This window comes from Schistocerca piceifrons, chromosome 11 (assembly GCF_021461385.2).
Source record: "Schistocerca piceifrons isolate TAMUIC-IGC-003096 chromosome 11, iqSchPice1.1, whole genome shotgun sequence".
Lineage (NCBI taxonomy): Eukaryota > Metazoa > Arthropoda > Insecta > Orthoptera > Acrididae > Schistocerca > Schistocerca piceifrons.
In genome coordinates this window covers 170,212,529-170,232,481 of record NC_060148.1, presented here as the reverse complement: position 1 = coordinate 170,232,481, position 19,953 = coordinate 170,212,529, and positions in this window count along the sequence as shown.

Sequence of the window (19,953 nt, the reverse complement as noted above, 5' to 3'; positions counted from 1 at the left end):
GTTTCAACTGTTCGCTGCATTTCAAGTGCACGTTTTCATTTCCTAGCACGGATGCCATTATGCCATAATAAAGACCCAAACATGATATAATACAGTACTGGTGCTCCAAGAAAATTTACACCCCGAAAACCACACTGAAAAGCTTAATATGAGGTCGAGGTATATTTCATTTGTAATCTGGACATACGAATGTGCCCTTTAAGTATGTATTTTAAATGTGCACATTTTAATATGGTTAACGAAATTCTGATGCTCTTGCAGTATCCTCTGATGTCTTGTTTCTTTTATGACATAATGTATGATCTTTCAATGTTTTACACGTACGCACATACAGGGGCTTCCTACGGCATGATAGCTATCCAAGCGCGGTATCGCCTGCTATCTGCGCTGTCTGGCAACTGCTGAGACGAACCTATTTCTAACAGGTCGCGGGAAAATATTGCGAATGGTGGTTTGAAAAGCGTTACTTTCAAAGTAAATATCCTTTTACGTAAGTTGAGCTATGTGCAAGAATGTACCATGAATTTATCAAATCACGGAGCGTTTGACTCTCATTTAAAAATCAACTCTTCGATGACGAGCCAGTCAGAAGAATTTTGAACCCTGAAGATAAGACATTTATGTCATTAAAAATATTACTGGCACATATGTGTGATACATCGGAAAGTGTAACACGCGCATAAAAGATCAACAGTATATGCGAAAGCTTAGCTTCTGCTGCAGCTTGAGACCAATATTATATGTGAAAGCTTTTCTTTTCTTGTAGCAACACTATGTATAGTAATTTAAACTATTAACTTTCCCTGTCTGTGTGTTCGTCCTACTTAACAGTGGTGTTGCTGTTGGCTGACTCCATCCCCTGTCCTATGGTCTGAATATCCGCTGTCATCGGCTGGCGAGATCACGTGACATGAGCTACGAACCGCTTACAAAAGCTCATCGAAATCTCGATTTCAATTATTCGGAAAGTAACATGCGGTGTTTAGTGGAATTCCAATGTGTGCTGTCGTAATACGAAGATACGGAGCGTACATGTTGCTGCACATCAAAGATACTTCCAAATCAATTGTATGCCCATGTATAAAACTATAACCATTCAAACGATTGATAAGGAAAAATATACTGTCACCCGGAAGAAAGTGTATTTTTAACCGGGAAATCCGGGAATTTTTTTCCTTGTCCATGTATACACCCTGGTTAAATTCGTTTTGAAGACAAATAAAGTTTAGTGCGTAGCCTCGCCTTGAAATGAAAAGTAGCACGATGGTCGGGTTAGGAACTACAGAGCGGTCACACTCACCAGCGGGTGTTTAAAGGAAATAGGAAGCCCGGGATCACAGGTGGTGGACAAGCTTGTGATTGTTTCACAATTTTAGTTTCACTCAAAACAGACTTTGTTATAAACTTCCGTTCGGACATTCGCCCTCTTACTGATGCAATATAAAAAATTTCACTGTAACTGAATTGCATAAACACGAAATAGAATCATATTTTGCATTCGCAACCAAAACATGGATAGCAGGCACGGTGAATAATCAATCATAAACAATCGTTCTTGTTTAACCGTATCTCAAAAGGCTAGTAACGGTATAAACTTCCAACCCAAAGTTACACAGCCACATAATACCACAAGTTCATTAAAAAAACAAAGATCTTAAAGATTAGTAAAACTGAACTTCCCACATAAAGGTCCACAGTCAACATGCTTATACTAAACATGCAAAGTGGGCCAGCCAAGGTCGCAAAACTGGCACACAGGAACAATGAGTTGCACATACACAAATAATTAACACAAGTGTTGAATAAGAATAGCTAGTAATAACTAGTAAAATGACTTACAGAAACGCTAATATTGACAAAGTGGCCTCACTCAACTTTAGAGAACAGCGTTAAGGCCCACAGCAGTATTTGGAAGCAATAGCGCTGCGGCAGGCAGGCAGTCCGAGCCTTCACTCCCCACGGCTTCTGCAAGGGCCCACTAGCAGGCGGTATATATATATATATATATATATATATATATATATATATATATATATATATATATATATATATAGCCCGACCGGCCTCACAGTGAGTGGTCCTGACGAGAATCCAAAACCCTACCGACGCCACGAAACGAGCAGACTCAACAAATGGCCTGCAGCACAAATAGACTGCAACGAAAACAAGGTCAAATCACAGCCACACTTGAATATATAATAAGCTTGCCCCCAAATTCTTGTGGAGCAATACTCTAAAGTACCCGTCTCCCAGTAAATTAGCTGGAAACTTAAGAGATCACTTCCAGTTGCCTTGAGGCACTTTCAGCATCAAATAAACATACCAAATCCTGCCGTGACAAATGATTAAACCATTAACTGTACGGCTGCCGGGCGCCTACACAACGGCAACCAGTCCCCAAGCGGCCAGTATGGCCTAAAACAAAAGTTGCATGAAAACCACTTAAAACACTCACTCCACAGACGATGAGAAGCGAAATGAGGAACATCAGCCTCCTTAAAACAGCCACTGTGGAACCAAGTTGAGAACCATCTCCAGCAGCTAGCCATGCCGCAGTAAGTTTCAACAACCGTCCCAGTTAAAGGCAGAATAACTTGGAGCTTGCAAGTTAAGAGCTGGGAAGCTGTTCAGCGTGAGACAATTCCACAAAAAACTCGCACGTCGAGGCGCCCAGTGATCGCCACCGTACATCCGGCGCGACAAAAGACGAGCGCGGCGAGGCCGTGCACCACGGTTAAGCCGTCGCCACACGGACCGTGCTGTCGAACGTGAACGTTGAGCGTGCCGAGTTCAACGCGCTGCTGAACGCTCAGCGACGATGCGACTTGTGCACACGGTACGTGGGCCCCAACGTGGTATATGCGATCGCAACGCACTCCAGCGGCAGTCGAGGGATGTTTCTAGTTCGTAAATCACACTGTTTACTCAGTGGGCGCGCGTAAAATTCCCACGTTAGCTCTATTAAAACGCACGTTTCCTCCATCGTCCACGAAAAGGGAAGTACCGTGTCCAATCAATAAGGACACAGGCTTATGAAAGTTGCATTACAAACAGTGCGGTACAAATTTGGAATACTTCTCCGCATAAGATAAAACATTCCCACATTTTAGTACAACCCCAAGATCAGTCTTACTTAATCACGGTTCCTACCCAGTAGCAAAAGCTTTCCAACATGTGAATTACGAAGCGTAAAAGAAAAAGGAGCAAAATAGCTTTACACAAGTAGCGCAAGCTGTCTTGTAGATTAAGCCAATCGAACAGTCACCGCTCAGAAAAAGGTGAACTTATATTTACATAACATGAAATATTATAGCATATACTTATATTAAACTAATAATAAAGTATCAGAACCTAATAGAAACGCGAATGTTAGGAAATAAAATTTAGAAATGTCAAGACGCGGCCCAACCAACAAACAATACTAGACAATGACGCTGCTCGTTGCGCTAGACCAACAACAGATCCATAGTAGGCAATGATAGTATGTTACCCCTTGCAGAAAACCTTATCGTAGATATGTTACTAATTAAAGTTTAATTATATCAAATTTAACCAAGAATAATGCGTTCTCGGTGGATCTTGAGTGTGTCGCTGCCTTCAAATAGCCTACTCTCATAATACGCGAGTTACAACAATTCTTTTGCCACGAATATATTTCTCATTATTTTATTGCAATGAACCACACAGTCAACAACGGGTTTTCCAGTGATTCTCAATGTGCTGGTGCTCAGGAACGGCATACATACATATAAGCTTGAAATGAATTCCAATATGGCGCCTCACAACTCTGTAATGTATGGACACGGCGTGCGTGTGACGTAGGTGGCGTTGTGACATCTCATTGGTCAACGCTCAGAATATCTGACATGCCAGATACTGCTCTGCACGTTCGGAAAGACTCCAGAACGTGCTATTCCACGCTATGACGTCAGAAACTCGGCACGCCCAACGTTGGGGTGCACGGTCCGTGTGCCGACGGCTTTAGGGACGCCGGTTGGCTTTCAACGCGAGCTGGCTCGACCAGCGCCGACCGGAGACTCTTCCGTCACACGGGATATCGATATCGGCGATGGAAGGGCGCCACGGCCCACAAACAGTAGACGGGTAGGATTGACAGCAGCGAGGGGAGGCGTGAAGTGCAGCAGTCTCTGGGAAACGTTCTGCAGATGGCCTCAGACTGCAACGGACACACCGTGTGTCGTCGTCGTTTGTTCCCCTAGCGCTGTAGTGTGATCGGGATCGCCACAAAATCGTCGTCATTTGTCGCCCGGTTCATTTCTCATTTTTCTTGTCGATTGTGATTACGTGAATTGAATCGTTGTGATCACGATGATGCTTCACAAAGAATTGAAAAGTACTTTAAAGAAACGTGCAATATTTTTTATGAAATATACTAAACACCTTTGCAATTAATAAAAAATGATTTCGTCTTTCGAAAGGAAATGAAAGAACCAGCCCACTCCCTGCGTGAATACTATGGGTCCCATAATACGAAAACATAGGGCTAATAAAAGTTTAATTTATTTTTTATGAAAAATTACGTAATTTCTTGTTTAACATAAATTCTGGATTGATTGTTTTATCACAAATACTCTGTGTTAACGATGAATAAAAACAAAATCTGTATACTGTTTTCAGGGATCCGTTGGATAACTCAGTGAACAAAATCGTGTGAGAAAGTCGGATAAATTCGACGAAATACCAACTTATTTACAAACTCACGATAGTGTCACCTCGGTAAAGCTAACAAAATTCACTTTTGAGTCTCGCGTGCAGTAAATTACGCGAAGCATGTTTTGCTGTAGGAATACACCTATAAATAGGATAATTCGCTTCATTCCGTAAAAAATACTAAATTTATTAAATAGTAATGTAAAGTATAACAACGTACATCCTTTTTCACAAGAAAGGTGTTTGTTCTTCCCTACTTTCAAACATGAGTTCTGAACACAGACGACGGCTAGTTGACCGGAACTGCTATCTGAAGATTCGTCGAAATCGTGTCGGTTAATGACGACAAACCTAAAATGAAATTCATAAATTGCGACTTAAAGGCGTGAATGAGCAGCAGTGAGTGAGACGTGAGGAGAGTCGGCGACGCCCTGGAGGCCAGCGGTGTCCAGCCTGGAGTCCAGCAGGAGGAGGGAGGGAGGGACTCGTCCTGCGGGCCACCCTCTGTGTACGGGGGCGTCTCACGAGTCTGCTAAACTCCGACGAAAGAGCGCAACATTTTTTGTGGCGCTTTCGCAAGTGTGATTATTCCAAAGGTGGCGTGAAGAATTTCAACGGTGCACATCTTACAGTTCACAGAATTGGTCAGTGTACCGAATGCGACTGAAAATGGAGAGAAAGTTTCGTGCTGTTGTTAAACTTTTTCTTTCATTAGGAGGGTTGGGCTGCCGCACAAATCAAAACAGAATTGGATCGAGTTCCCGCGGAGTGTGCAGCATCACTGAACATACGGTAATGCAGGGGCGCCAAATAAAAGTTGGACTGCCGAGACGGTATGCATTTCAAGAGTGTGTGTGTGTGTGTGTGTGTGTGTGTGTGTGTGTGTAATGTCCTACACGGGTAATGGGGTATTTGAGCGTTTTCGGGAATTTGTATTTAATGATGGTCATTTTACGCGCTTAACATGCTTCCTTTCCTCTTTAGTATCAGTATTGTTCTATAGAAATTGTATTAATTATAAACGATTACGTGCGCAGTGTCGTGTTATTAAAGAAAGCAAGAAAGCCAGCTGGGCTGCTTTCACAAGCTCGTTCAACAGTTTTACTCCTTCTTCTGTTGTCTGGGGTAGCCTGCGCCGGCTATCTGGCACTAGGTCCACTCACCAGTTTCTGGCTTGACGGTCGCGAATGACGTCCTTGTGGCCCCTGAGGATGTCTCCGATGCCTTCGGCCGCTTTTTCGCAGAGGTTTCGAGCTCCGCTCATTACCACCCTGCCTTCCTCTCCCGAAAACAGGCAGAGGAGGCAAGGCCACCTAACTTGCGCTCCTCGAATCGTGAAAGTTATAATGCCCCATTCACCATGCGGGAACTCGACAATGCACTTGCCTGGTCACGGTCCTCCGCTCCAGGGCCTGATTCTATTCAGATGCTGAAGAACCTTTCTCCTGCAGGTTTTCTTCTTCGTACTTATAGTCGCATCTGGATTGAGGGTCATGTTCCCCTGGAGCGAGTCTATTGTTGTCCCGATCCCTAAGCCGGGGAAGGACAAGCACTTGCCTTCCAGTTATCGACCCATCTCGCTTACCAGCTGTGTCTGTAAAGTGATGGAGCGAATGGTTAACTCCCGTTTGGTTTGGCTGCTCGAGTCTCGACGCCTACTTACCAATGTACAATGTGGATTTCGTAGGCGCCGCTCTGCTGTTGACCATCTGGTTACCTTGTCGACCTTCATTATGAATAACTTCTTGCGGAAGCGCCCGACCGCGGCTGTGTTCTTTGATTTGGAGAAGGCTTACGACACCTGTTGGAGGGCGGGCATTCTCCGCTCCATGCATACATGGGGCCTTCGCGGTCGCCTCCCTCTTTTTATTCGTTCCTTTTCAATGGCTCGACAGTTCTGGGTACATGTGGGTTCTGTCCTGTCAGACGCCTTTCGCCAGGAGAATGGGGTGCCACAGGGCTCAGTTTTGAGAGTCGCTCTCTTCGCCATAGCAATCAATCCAATAGTGGATTACCTCCCACCTGATATATCAGGCTCCCTTTTCGTGGACGATTTTACCATCTATTGCAGCGCACAGCGGAGATGTTTCCTGGAGCGCTGTCTTGACCGTCTTTACTCCTGGAGTGTCGCCAATGGCTTCCGTTTATCTGCCGAGAAAACGGTCTGTATTAACTTCTGCCGCTACAAAGCGTTTCTCCTGCCGTCCTTACGACTCGGTAAGGACTTATCTGGTCGCCACATGTTTCATATTTGGCTGCCCGTTGTATCCGTTCTCTAAATGTCATCCGTGTTCTCAGTAGAATGTCGTGGGGAGCGGATCGAACCGTCCTGCTTCGTCTATATCGGTCGAAGGTCCGCTCAAAGCTGGATTATGGGAGCTTCGTGTACTCCTCTGCACGGCCATCCATCTTACGCCGCCTCAACTCTATACAACACCGGCCCCCCAGGGGCTCAGCATTCATTTGCTGAGTACGGACTTGGCGACCCCGGGGTCCTGAGCTGGGGACTGGTCAGCGCCGCCAGTCTCCTGTCACCGTAACCCCCGGACATGATTCAGCAACCACCGCATGGCGCGGCGGTGGAATGTTGTGTGCTGCGGGGAATGGTAATCTTAGCTTGACCGCCTGGATTGCGAGGAAGGTAAACCTCTATAAAAACCCCTCAATCTTACGGTGTGCTGCGCGCCTATAAGATGCATGGCTGTTGGGGTGGAACAGTCGCAAGCGGGCAACCTCTGGGGCACCTGCCGCGCCCCACTTGTATAAGGCTTACCTAGGCACGCGGGGCTCTGTCTAGGTGGACTTCTAGTTCCCTAGCTGCTCGTGGGACCGAGATGGAACCCTCGAACTTTTATTCTTCTCCTGCCAGCGGAAAGGGTGGACCGCTGGTGGGTTGTAACACCCAATCCAACAAGAGGGCTCGTGTAGCCAGTCCTCCTGATTCAGGTAGTAGTAACAGAACGCATGCTGCTTCGCAGAATGTGTTTTTCATAATTTAAAGATGGGAGTTTTGAAAAAGTTTCTCCATTTTATATACAGAAGGGCTTAGAAGGTATTGCTGGCACATTAAAATCTGTAAAGCGCATGCGAAATGGCACCTTGTTGGTTGAAACATCTAGCTTCCAGCAAGTCCAGAACCTTCAGAAGGCACAATTTCTTGGGGAGTTTGCGATAGAGACAGAATTTCACATCACCTTGAACTACAGCAAGGGTGTTGTGACTTGCAGAGATATCGTTGACATTCCCCAAGACGAACTGAAGGCTGAATGGTCCCGGGAAGGAATTGTCGACGTGCAACACATTATGAAACGGGTGGATGGTGCTCTCATAAAGACTGACTCATTTATCCTTACATTTAACACCACCAAATTGCCAGAGCATGTGAAGGCAGGTTTCCTACGTCTCAGTGTACGGCCTTATTACCCCAACCCCATGCGGTGTTTTAAATGCCAACACTTTGGACACACTACTCTCGGCTGTAGAGGGGAAGCCACTTGCAGGAATTGTGGTAAATCCTCCCATGAGGGAGTTGGTTGCTCCTCTCCTCCCAAGTGTGTCAACTGCTCTGGGGATCACCCTGTGTGGAGTAGGGTATGCAGAGTTTTCCTTGAGGAACGGAAGATCCAGGAACTAAAAACTACAAAACGCATCCCATATGGTGAGGCGAAGAAAATCTAAAAGTCCATGCAGCCGCCCACGTTCGCTGCTTCCTTTTCTTCCGTTCTCAAACAACCAGTCTTGAAAACTGATGCCGCTACACAAACGGAGGTTGCTACTGTCAGCACTAGCACCTGCGCTTGTCAATGTACGTTTGCTGCTGCCGTTCCTGTGAAGCCTGCTGCTCCCCCCCCGGCCTTCTGACCAGGCCGTGGTAGCTGACATCATGGAACTTCCTGCCCCTTCCCGGGGCCAGTCTTGTGCACTGCCCAGTGCTGCTACACCCCCTACTGCTTCTGAGGTTTTGGCTCCAATGCCACCTCAGTCCAGAACATCGAAGCCAAAGACGAAGACTCGCCCACTAAAGGAGACTGCAGTTATACAGTCTCCTGATGTGGATGTCATTCTCTCTGACGTCTCTCTCGACTCCTCTTCTGAGGCGATGTAGGTTGATGTCAGACTGGGGCAATCATCTCGCCCCAAAACTGAGCCTCCACCTGTTGTGGGCTCTGCTCCCCAACAGAAAGTGAGAATGAAGGTACTCCCACCCTTATAGATGGCTCCCATTATACAGTGGAACATGGATGGATTCCGGGCACATGTGGAGGAACTGAACCTCCTAGCACGGCAACGTCCCCTGTGCTTGTGTTTACAGGAAACGCATTTGAAACCATCTGATGCCCCTGTACCAAGGGGCTATACGTCATATCGCAAAGATGACCTGACTGGAGAAAGGGCCAAAGGCGGAGTCGCTGTGTTTGTCAATAATGACCACCACTCCTCTGCTCTCCCCCTGGATACTGACCTGCAAGCAGTTGCAGTTGAAATTCATTCACCTCGGAGGCTTACCGTTTGCTCCCTTTATTTACCCCCTCTGGATGCAATGACCTTAGACGCTCTCACAGATCTTATCGACCAACTCCCCCGCCCATTTCTCCTCCTGGGAGACTTCAATGCCCATCATGCCCTGTGGGGCTCCACTTCTCTTTGCGCTCGAGGTCGAATTTTGGAGAGCCTCCTAACATCTCAAGTGTTGTGCATCCTCAACACAAGTACTCTGACTCATTTCTCTACTGCTACAGGGTCATTCTCAGCCATTGACCTATCTTTCTGCTCTCCAACCCTCACCGACTCTGTTCACTGGGAGGTCATTGACGACCTTCATTCCAGCGATCACTTCCCTATCCGCATTCATTTCCTGGATAGTGTATCACTGGAGCAGCGGCCACCATCGTGGATGATTGGCAGGGCTAACTGGCCACTGTTCACTCGGTTGGCTGTCTTTGACCGCCACAATAACGTACAGGAATGGGTGGATCACATCACGCTTGTGGTCCATCATGCTGCTGACCTGTCCATACCACAGTCTTCTGGCACTCTTAAGCGGCGCCTTGTGCCTTGGTGGACAGAAGAGTGCCGTTCAGCCATCCGGGTCAGGCGTGCGGCTCTTCACCGATTTAAATGCCGCCCAACAGCGGTCAATCTTACCGCCTTTCGAATCACGAGAGCCAGGGCACGCCGTGTCATTACAGGGAGCAAGAAAAGGTCATGGCAGGAGTTCCTGGACTCGTCAACCGTTCCACTTGTTCCACAAGAGTATGGGAAGCCATCCGGAGGATTTCTGGTAAACACAGCCGTTTACCAATAGCTGCTGTCCTGAACCAGGGATGCCTCCAAACGACACCCAGAGCCATTGCTCAGACGCTGGCAGAGCATTTTGCACAAAGTACTGCCACTGCAGATCAGGATCCAGCGTTTCGTCGCTACCGTGCGACTGTCGAAACAGCGATCTTGGACTTTCGGTTGAACAGTTCTGAGGCCTAAAATTGCCCTTTCTCCATGTGGGAACTTGAATCGGCACTTACTGAGACTTCTGACACTGCACCAGGTTACGACCGCATCCGGTACTCCATGCTTCGACATCTGCCAGCGGCGCCAAAGGAAATCCTCCTCGAATGTTTTAATCTCGTATGGCAGACTGGTGTTCCCCACCTCGTGGAGGGAGGCAATTCTCATCCCTCTCCTCAAACCAGGAAAGGACCGCACATGTCCCGGTAGTTATCGTAGTATCGCCTTGACAAGCTGTGTCGGAAAGACCCTGGAACGGATGGTTAACCGTCGTCTGGTCTGGCTGCTAGAGACCTGACAGCTCCTTAGCGCTTTCAGTGTGGATTCCGAAAATTTCGGTCCACGGTCGACAACCTGACCCTCCTAGAGGCGGCTATTCAGCAGGCTTTTCTCTGTCAGCATCACTGTATCGGTATCTTCTTTGATATCAGTAAGGCGTATGATACTACTTGGAGACACTGTATTCTTGCACAAATGCATCAATGGGGATTTCGTGGCCGCCTCCCGATTTTCATCCGGTCTTTCCTGTCTCAGCGGTTTTTTCGGACCCGCGTTGGTAACACACTGTCTGATCGCTTTGAGCAAGAGAACGGTGCCCCCAGGGCAGTGTTTTAAGTGTTACCCTCTTTGCCATAGCCATCAACAGTATAACGTCTACGGTGAGGAGTTCAGTACAGTGCTCCTTATTTGAAGACTTTGCTGTTTTCTGTTCCTCCTCCAGTGTTGCAACCGTGAGCCGTCAGTTGCAGCTAACAGTGCGGCGGTTAGAGGAGTGGGTTGCAAAGACGGGTTTTCGGTTTTCTGCCGAAAAGTGTGTTTGTGTTCATTTTAATCGTTCTCGTCATCTTTTTACTTTGCCTGCCTTGCATATGGGGGATACTGTCCTACATTTTAGAGACAGTGCGGTTTCTTGGCCTAATTTTTGACTCCAGGTTGTCATGGCTGCCACACCTACGTGACTTGAAAGCCAGAACGCTGAAGGCACTGAACATCCTCAAGTGCCTCAGCCACAGGCCTTGGGGCGCGGACAGGGCGCGTCTCCTACAGTTTTATGCGTTCACGGCTGGACTACGGGTGCACAGTATATGGGTCAGCGAGGCCATCTTATTTGCGGATCCTTGACGCTGTTCACCATGCTGGGATCCGACTGGCCACGGGTGCTTATCGGACCAGTCCCGTACCCAGCCTCTGTGCTGAGTCTGGCGAACCGCCACTTACCATCCGGTGGCAGCTCCTGCTGGTGCGCCAGGCTTGTAAGTTTCTTGCAGCTCCCAGATCGCCTGCTCACCATCTTGTTGCCCATCCACCTCTGGACCGCCTTTTTTCCCGCCGTCCCCGGGCTACGTTGCCGTTTGGGATCTGTGTGCAACGTGTACTAGAGTCCTTCGGTGTGGAGTCTGTACAACCCCAAATTCAAGGTTTTAACCGCCTGCCACCCTGGTTACTGAAGAGGCCTGGAGTGATTTTAGATTTATTGCAGTACAAGAGAGATTGCACTCCTGCCACCGTTTTTAATGCAGCATTTTCTGCCATTTTATCTGAGCACCACGACTATGTAGCTGTTTTTATGGATGGGTCGAAACAAGGGGATTCTGTTGGTTGCTCAGTTGTTTTTCCATATCGTGTCCTCAAGGTCCGACTGCCTCAGACTTTTACTGTCTTTGATGCAGAATTGTTTGCGATCCTGCGGGCACTGGAGCACATGAGACATTCTTCCTCTCCTAAATTTCTTGTCTGTTCCGATTCACTCAGTGCCCTTCACTCATTGCAACGTTTCTATCTGGCAGACAAAATTGTCCAGACCATCCAGGATGCCCTCTTCCAACTACAGCGACTGGGGAAGGTTGTAGCTTTCTGCTGGGTTCCGGGGCATGTTGGCATTGCTGGGAATGAAAGGGCAGATCTTGCAGCCAAGGAGGCGTGTCTCGCCCCACAAGTATCTCAGTGTGCTATCCCCTTGCACGCACTCACCTCGCTGTTGAGCTCACGGGTCATGCGTCGGTGGGAGGATGAGTGGCTGGAAGTGACTGACAATAAGCTCCGTATAGTCAAGCCCACAACGCGTGTGTGGTGTACTTCCTTTCAGCCCCATCGACGGGACGAGGTTCTTCTCACTCGGCTTCGAGTAGGCCACAGCCCTATGACGCACGGCTTCCTGCTCCGGCGAGAGGACCCTCCAGTTTGTGGTACTTGCGGCGTCCAGGTCACTGTGCGCCACGTTTTATTGGATTGCGTTTTATTTTCTGACGAGCGGGTCGCGGCTGACTTGCCAGCGGACCTGCCATCTCTTGTAGGCAACACTCGGACGAATGTGGTTAGAGTTTTAAAGTTCTGTGCCCTGTCAAATGTTTTTACAAAGATTTTAGGGAGAGGATTTTAATTTGCTCACTGTGTGACAAGCTCGCCCATATTTTATGTAAGTGGCCAGCCAATAACAATTTCCTGTGACATTCTTGTTGCCATGTTTCCCCTTTCCGTAGGTTTTACTTTCTTAGGTAGCATTTTCTTTCTTTTCCTGCTTTGTTTGAGTGTGTGCTTTAGTTTTCTTAGGTCTGTCCACATTCGTTCCTTTTAATGTGTGTCAGGGCGCTGATGACCTCGATATTGAGCGCCCATAAGCCCCAACACACCACCACCACCACCACCACCACCACCACCACCACCACCACCATATACAACACCGGGGTTTACGTCTTGCGATGGGAGCGTTCTATACTAGTCCCGTCGAGAGTCTTCATACTGAAGCCGGTGAATTGAATTGCCACTAACCTACCAGTGCGATATACTGCTTTATCGGTATGCCTGTCGGCTATTGTCAATGCCCGACCACCCATCTTATCGTTCCTTTTTTGACGACTCTCTCGACCATCAATACGTGTTGTATGTCTCTGCCCTGCTGCCCCCTGGAGTTTCCTTTCGTCGGCTCCTTCAGCACCTTGATTTTTCACTCCCTGCAACCTTTAGAGTGGGCGAGAGCCAAACGCCACCTTGGCTCCAGGCTCAGGTTCGCGTTCACCTTGACCTCAGTTCACTCCCAAAGGAGGTTACCCCCACTTTGGTATACTGCTCCCGTTTTATCGAACTTCGTTCAAAGTTAATTAATATGATCTTCATTTATGCAGATAGCTCTAAGACCGATGACGGTGTCGGGTGTTCTTTTATTGTCGGGGCACACAGTGTCAAATACCGGCTCCGTGGCCATTGTTCGGTCTTCACAGCTGAGCTATTCGCTCTCTACCTGGCTGTTCTTTACATCTGCCGCCACTGACATTCTGCTTATGTCATCTGCTCCGATTCCCTTAGCGCCATCCAGAGCCTCAGTGATCTGTATCCGGTTCACCCTTTTGTGCACCGGATCCAACGCTCTCTTCAGCAGCTGTTGGACGACGATTCTCTTGTTACCTTTATGTGGGTTCCTAGCCGTGTCGGTAACCCTGGGCACGAAGCTGCAGATGCCGTGGCCAAGGCTGCGGTCCTCCAGCCTCGGACAGCTTCTTGTTGTGTCCCTTCATGGGATTGTAGCAGGGTCATTTGTCAGCGCATTTTATCGCTGTGGCATGCCGATTGGGCTGCACTTACGCCCTTCTCGGCGGGAGGAGGTCGTTTTGGCCCAGTTACGAATTGGACACTGCAGGTTCAGCCATCGCCATTTGCTGATGGCTGTGCCGGCGCCGTTCTGCCCATGTGGGGAATTGCTGACGGTATGCCACATTTTAACGTCCTGTCCGAATTTTAATACACTGCCCGTTGATCTTGGCCTGCCGTGTACTCTGGATGCCATTTTAGCGGATGACCCAGGAGCAGCTGCTCGCGTTCTTTGTTTTATCCACTTGACAAACCTGTCTAAGGAGATTTGATTCTGCTGTTTTTTTAATCCTATACCTGTCAATCTGTCTTTTATCGTGTTTTCCATTTTAGTTGCTGTTTTAACCTAGTGCCTCGCTGTGCATTCCTAATGTAGTCTAGGCGCTGATGACCATTGTAGTTGTGCGCCCTAAAACAACAAAAAAAAAAAAAATTGCAGCTGCTGTACTGGTCTGCACGTGCGTCGTACAAGTGTGGAGGGTGCTGTGTAAGGTGGGCTCGGTGGCGCCGTGTTTCAGGACCTTCCGCCATGTCGTCAGCTGCTGAGGTTCAGAGGATGGCGGCCGTGGACCTGGGCGCCCTGCTAGATGCGAGCGAGGGCGCGGTCATGACGCTGGTGGCAGGAGAGACGCGGCTGGCGGCGCACCGTGCGGTCCTGGAAGAGAGGAGCCCCGTGTTCCGAGCCATGTTCCAGCACGACAAGCTGGAGGCCAGCTGTGGTGAAGTCAGAATCGCGGACGTGGAGGGCCCGGTGCTGAGGCAGCTGCTGTCTTACATGTACACCCTGCAGGCACCCCAGCTGACCGACACGGCCCGGGAGCTGTTAATGGCAGCCGACAAATACGGCCTGTCCGCGCTGAAGGCCGCCTGCGAACAGCAGGTGGCGGCACAGCTGGAGGTGGAGACGGCGGCGGCTGCAGCTGTGCTGGCGGTGAGGCACTCGTGCCCCAGCCTAACTGCAGCCATCGTCCACTTCATAAGGGCCCACGACTACAAAGCAATGGCAACACAGGGCTGGGCAGACGCTGTGCTCGAGTACCCAAAAGACATGGTCGAAGTCAGTCGGCTGCTTCGTGAGCCACCAGCAGAAGCCAGGTGAGCCCGGGGCAAGACGTTATTCTGTCTTTAACAATAATGTGTGTGTGTGTGTGTGTGTGTGTGTGTGTGTGTGTTGTGACTCTCTCTCCTTACAGCTCACAATGCTGTCATTGGCCTGTCATGACTGGTTTATCAAAGCTCCATATTCAGCTCTTTTTGTTAGCAGTTATGTTAAGTAAACAAATCATTGAGGGGATAATTTCAATGGTTACGGAATCTGTCTACATTTGATTAGTTCTCTTATAAAGCATGTGTAGAGCCCACTCATGTAGATTTTGGCATCAAGTCATTGAACAAAACTACTAAATTGTGATCTGCATCCGTATCTGCTTCTGTGTACACCTTACAGTCCAGTGTCTGATTTCTGAATCTCTGCCTGAAGATGATGGTATGTAACTGAAATCTTCACATATCTCGCATCGTTTCCCAAGTGTACCACCACCTCTTGTGAGTCTCAAAGAGAGTATTTGCTATTGCTAGCTGAAGTTTATTGTACATCTCAACTAGTCTTTCTTCTCTCTCATTCCTAGTACCAGGTCCGTCTTCTCCTGTAACCATTTCTTTTACTCTTTCCCCTACAACTGCTTTTTTGTCCCCCCCGACTATTAGATATTTATCTCCCTTTACGTACTGGATTAAGTGTTGAGTATCATCATATAGTTTTTCTACATCTTCATTGTCACCTTGTGATGTCGGCATGTATACCTGAACTCTCGTTGCTTGTGCTGGTGTTGGTTTCCTGTCGATTCTGTTGAGAAGAACCCTGTCACCGACTTGTTCACAGTAGCTCGCTGTCTGCCCTAGCTTCCTACTCATAATGAATCCTACTCCTGTTCCGCCATTTTCTGCTGCTGTTGATATTACCCCATTCTCTTCTGGCCAGAAGTCCTTGCCTTCTTTCCATTTCACTTCAGTGACCACCACCACATCCAGATCGAGCTATAGCATTTCCCTTTTGTTATTGTCTGGCTTTCCTATTGCATTCAAACTCATTACATTCCACGTCTTGACTCATATAATGTCATCATTTTGTTGGTCATTCAATCTTTTTCTCGTGGTTACGGCAGTCTCCCCAGGTATCCAAATAGACACTAGGTGCCAAGATCGTTATGATACTTTTGTCAGTTATCGGCCACATCTCCTGTTGATGCACTTCATGTGTCTAATGCAGTGGTTTCCATTGTCTTCTGCATCCTCATGCCTTTTATCATTGTTGATTCATCTGCCTTAAGTGGAAGCTTCCAAACCCAATGGCAAGAGTGTCCTGAACCTGTCTGCTCCACCACCCACTTTTGACAAAGATGTTGACTGGGGGTCTCAGGATTCTTTCATGAGTACTTGCATGGTGAGCACGGGGTGCCAAGCTAGTGCAGCCTTTCTTCTTTCCTGGGCTGCATTTCCTTGCCCTTACCCTCCTTTCCTCTCCTTGCTCCTTTGCCCTCTCCTTTCCCTCTCTTGGTGTCCTTGCTTATGTTGGTCCCGCTATCCTCCTGGTTATGTTGGTTTTGTAATTTGGCTTTGTTGCATAATCACCTCATCCTTTTGGCATTCCCTGGTCCCCCTCTGGGGATTGGCCTCCATTACTAAATTTCTATTGCGTCGTGTGAGCCATTTGGGTAAGAGCACCTTACCTAGTGTCTCCGACGTTTGCCCTCCTAGTTCATTCAGCCTGTTCTTTCACGTCGTCGTCTGATGATAGGGTGCATAGCCTGCTCGGTAGCCAGCCCGTGTGGTGGGGTCGCTAGTACCCTTTTGGTTGAGCCCCCTGAACACACAGGGATCACACTTCTGATATCTGTGCTGTGACCACCTCAGGTAAGGCTAGCAGTGGTAGCTTGTCATCCTGGTGCATTCGATCTCCCGGCAATGGCTGCTGTGCCAGACGGCCCTCGCTGTGGCTGGGTGGCGCACGTGAGGAGAGCCCCTGATTGGAGTGGGTGATATCAGGGAGGGCACTGCATACAGATCCAGAACTCAGGCCATTCTTTTGCGGCTGTCTCTCCCCGTGGAACTGATTCTTTTAGTGCTGCTTCTCCTGCCCCTTCGGCCTTCCCTCCCGCGGCTACACCCTTGGAGGAGCATCAGGCCCATCGGCTAGGGGTGAAACCTTTTCCCCGCTATCTGGTTTGCACCAGGACTGACGGGGATACTTTCAGCAATGCCAAACCTTTATTTTTGTGGAACACATTGAAGATAAGTTTGGGGAAGTGGACTCCCTGAGCAAGGTGCGGTCGGGTTTGTTGCTGATCAAAACCGCTTCAGATGCCCAGTCTGCAGCTCTTCGTGCCTGTAACCATCTTGGCACAATTCCTGTGTCCATTACCCCCCCCCCACACCAGTCTCTAAATATGGTACAAGGTGTGATTTTTCACAGGGACTTCATCCTTCAAACTGATGAGGACCTTCGGAACAATCTTGAACAACAGGGCGGGGTGTTCACTTTGTTCGGCATGTTCAGAAGGGTCCGAAGGACAATCGCATTGATACTGGTGCCTTTGTCCTGGCCTTTGAAGGGGATACCCTCCCTGAGAAAGTAAAGATTATTGGTTATTGATGTGGCATAAAGATTATTCTTTATTGATTTGGCGTGAAGCCGTACATACCACCTCCTACGAGGTGTTTTAAGTACTTGTGTTTTGTTCGCAGGCCCCTCTCTGTGGTGACTGAATGTCCGCTCCATGAGGGGAGTTCGTGTGTTCCGCCTCCTGTGTGTACTGTCATGGCAATCATTTGATCGTTTAACCGACACTGAGGCTCGTAAGAAGTAAGCATGTCTTCAACCAGTGTCCATGACGCTAGTTCTGCTTTAGTTCCATTTTCACCCCTTCCTCACCCGTCGTTACCCCAGTCCTGAATCCCTCTCCTCCCACCCTCCCTTGTGGCTCCCACACCTCTGTGCACTGTTCCCCCCTCTCCAGCCAGAGAAGTGTCCCACGTCTTCGGTGTCTGCTGCTCAAGGGCGCCCCTCCTGGGATATCCCTTCCAGGCCAAAATTATGCTGCCACGCAACCAATGCTGCCACGCGATGACTGCGAGAACCACGGTTTGTGGGGCCCCCAGGTTGCCCGATCTCTTTCTGTTCCCGATCTTGCTGCAGCTGGCTCCTTTATGCCACTCAGCTCTCCTCGATCTCAAACAGAAAAGAAGAAGAAACATAAGTCCCGGGACAAGGAGCCTCTGGTGTCTCCAGAGGTCCCATCCTTGGCTTCGCAACCCGATTCTGACTTGTTGTTCATGGATGTCACCCCCTCCTTGTCGGTGACAGTTGGTGACTGGCTTTAGCTTGAATCATTGTTCTATGGTTATCCAATGGAATTGTAATGGGTATTACAATCACTTACCGGAGTTGAAATCCGTTATTTCGTCTTACTCTGGAGCTTGTTTGGTTCTACAGGAATATAATTTTACTGATGATCACTCACAAACCCTCTCTGGGTTCCGTGTTTTCTGTCGAAATTGGGTTGGCCCTGTGCGGGCAACTGGTGGCGTTTGTACGTTGGTCCGTACAGACGTTGCTAGCACGTGGATTCCTCTTCAAACTACATTGGAAGCGGTTGCTGTTAAAGTCCACCTGGACGGTTTGCAATCTTTATCCCCCCTGACAACACCTACACCTGCTGGCATAACAGCCCTTCTTCTGCAACTTGTTCCTCCCTTCCTCCTTCTAGGGGATTTTAATGCTCACCATCCCTTTGGGGCAGTGCATTTCCATCTAGACGAGGTCTTCTCATAGACCACATGACGACCTTTGTGATTGTGAGCATTTCCCATCGATTCTTTCACTCCCTTCCCGCTCCCAGATGGGCAGGCTACCTCATTGGTCTTTCCAACGTGCCGATTGGCGTCTATACACTGCACAGGTTGTGTTTTCTCCCTCTTTGTCAGGTTGTATTGATGATGTCCTACATGAAGAGTGACGTGATTGTTTGCGCTGCTAGTTTTGCTGTACCTCGCTCATTTGGACCATTTCACCGCCAGCAAGTCCCGTGGTGAAGTACGGCCATTGCCATTGCCGTTGCCATTCGTGATTGGCGTCGAGCTTTGCAATACCTTAAGAGGCACCCTTACATTGCCAACCTTATTACCTTCAAACGCCTTCGTGCTAAAGCTCGTTACTTAATCAAACAGAGCAAACGGATATGTTGGGAATGCTTTGTTTCTTCCCTCGCTCCTACTGTCCCTACGTCACGGGTATGGGCTACACTTCCCTCTCTCCAAGGTTGCCACTGGCAGTCCACCCTCACAGGTGGTCCCAGATGGTCTTCGTACGGACCCGCTGATTCTCGCGGAACATCTGTCGACCCATTTTGCAACAGCATCATCATCATCAACCTCCTAACCAGCATCTTTCCTGCACCAGAAACAGTGGTCTGAAGCTTCCACCTTACATTTTACCCGTTGTCAGTCAGAATCTTACAATGAACCTTTTATGAATGGGAATCTCTTTTCACATTTTCTTCTTCTCATGATACAGCTCCTGGCTCAGACTCAATTCATAACCAACTGCTTCAACATCTCAGTGCTCCACAACGGCAACATCTTGTCCAGTTTTTAACCGTATTTGGCTCCAGGGTGACTTTCCTTCTCAGTGGAGGGATAGCATCATGGTTTTGTTTGTCATAAGCTATCGGCCAATTATTCTGACAAATGTTGTTTGCAAGTTATTTGAACTGATGGTAGCCCGTCGGCTCAATTGGGTCCTCGAATCTCGGAATCTATCGTCATGTTACCAGTGTGGCTTCTGAGAGGGACGGTCTCCGATCGATCATTTACTTATTAAGCTTGGAATCCCCAGTTCGACAGTCTTTTTCCCAGCACCGCCATTTGGTTGCAGTATTTTTTGACCTTTGCAAGGCTTATGACACGGCTTGATGCCATTACGTCTTCCTTACACTTAATCAGTGGGGTCCACCCCCCGATTTTTATCCGCCAGTTCCTGTTCTACCGATCGTTCAGGGTTCGGGTTGGTACTGTTCTTAATTCTCCATGGACCCAGGTGACTGGCATCTCACAGGGTTCTGTATTGAGTGTACTTCTTTTCCTCATTGCTATCAATGGACTTGTGGCTTCTGTCAGTCCTTAGGTCGCCCTTGC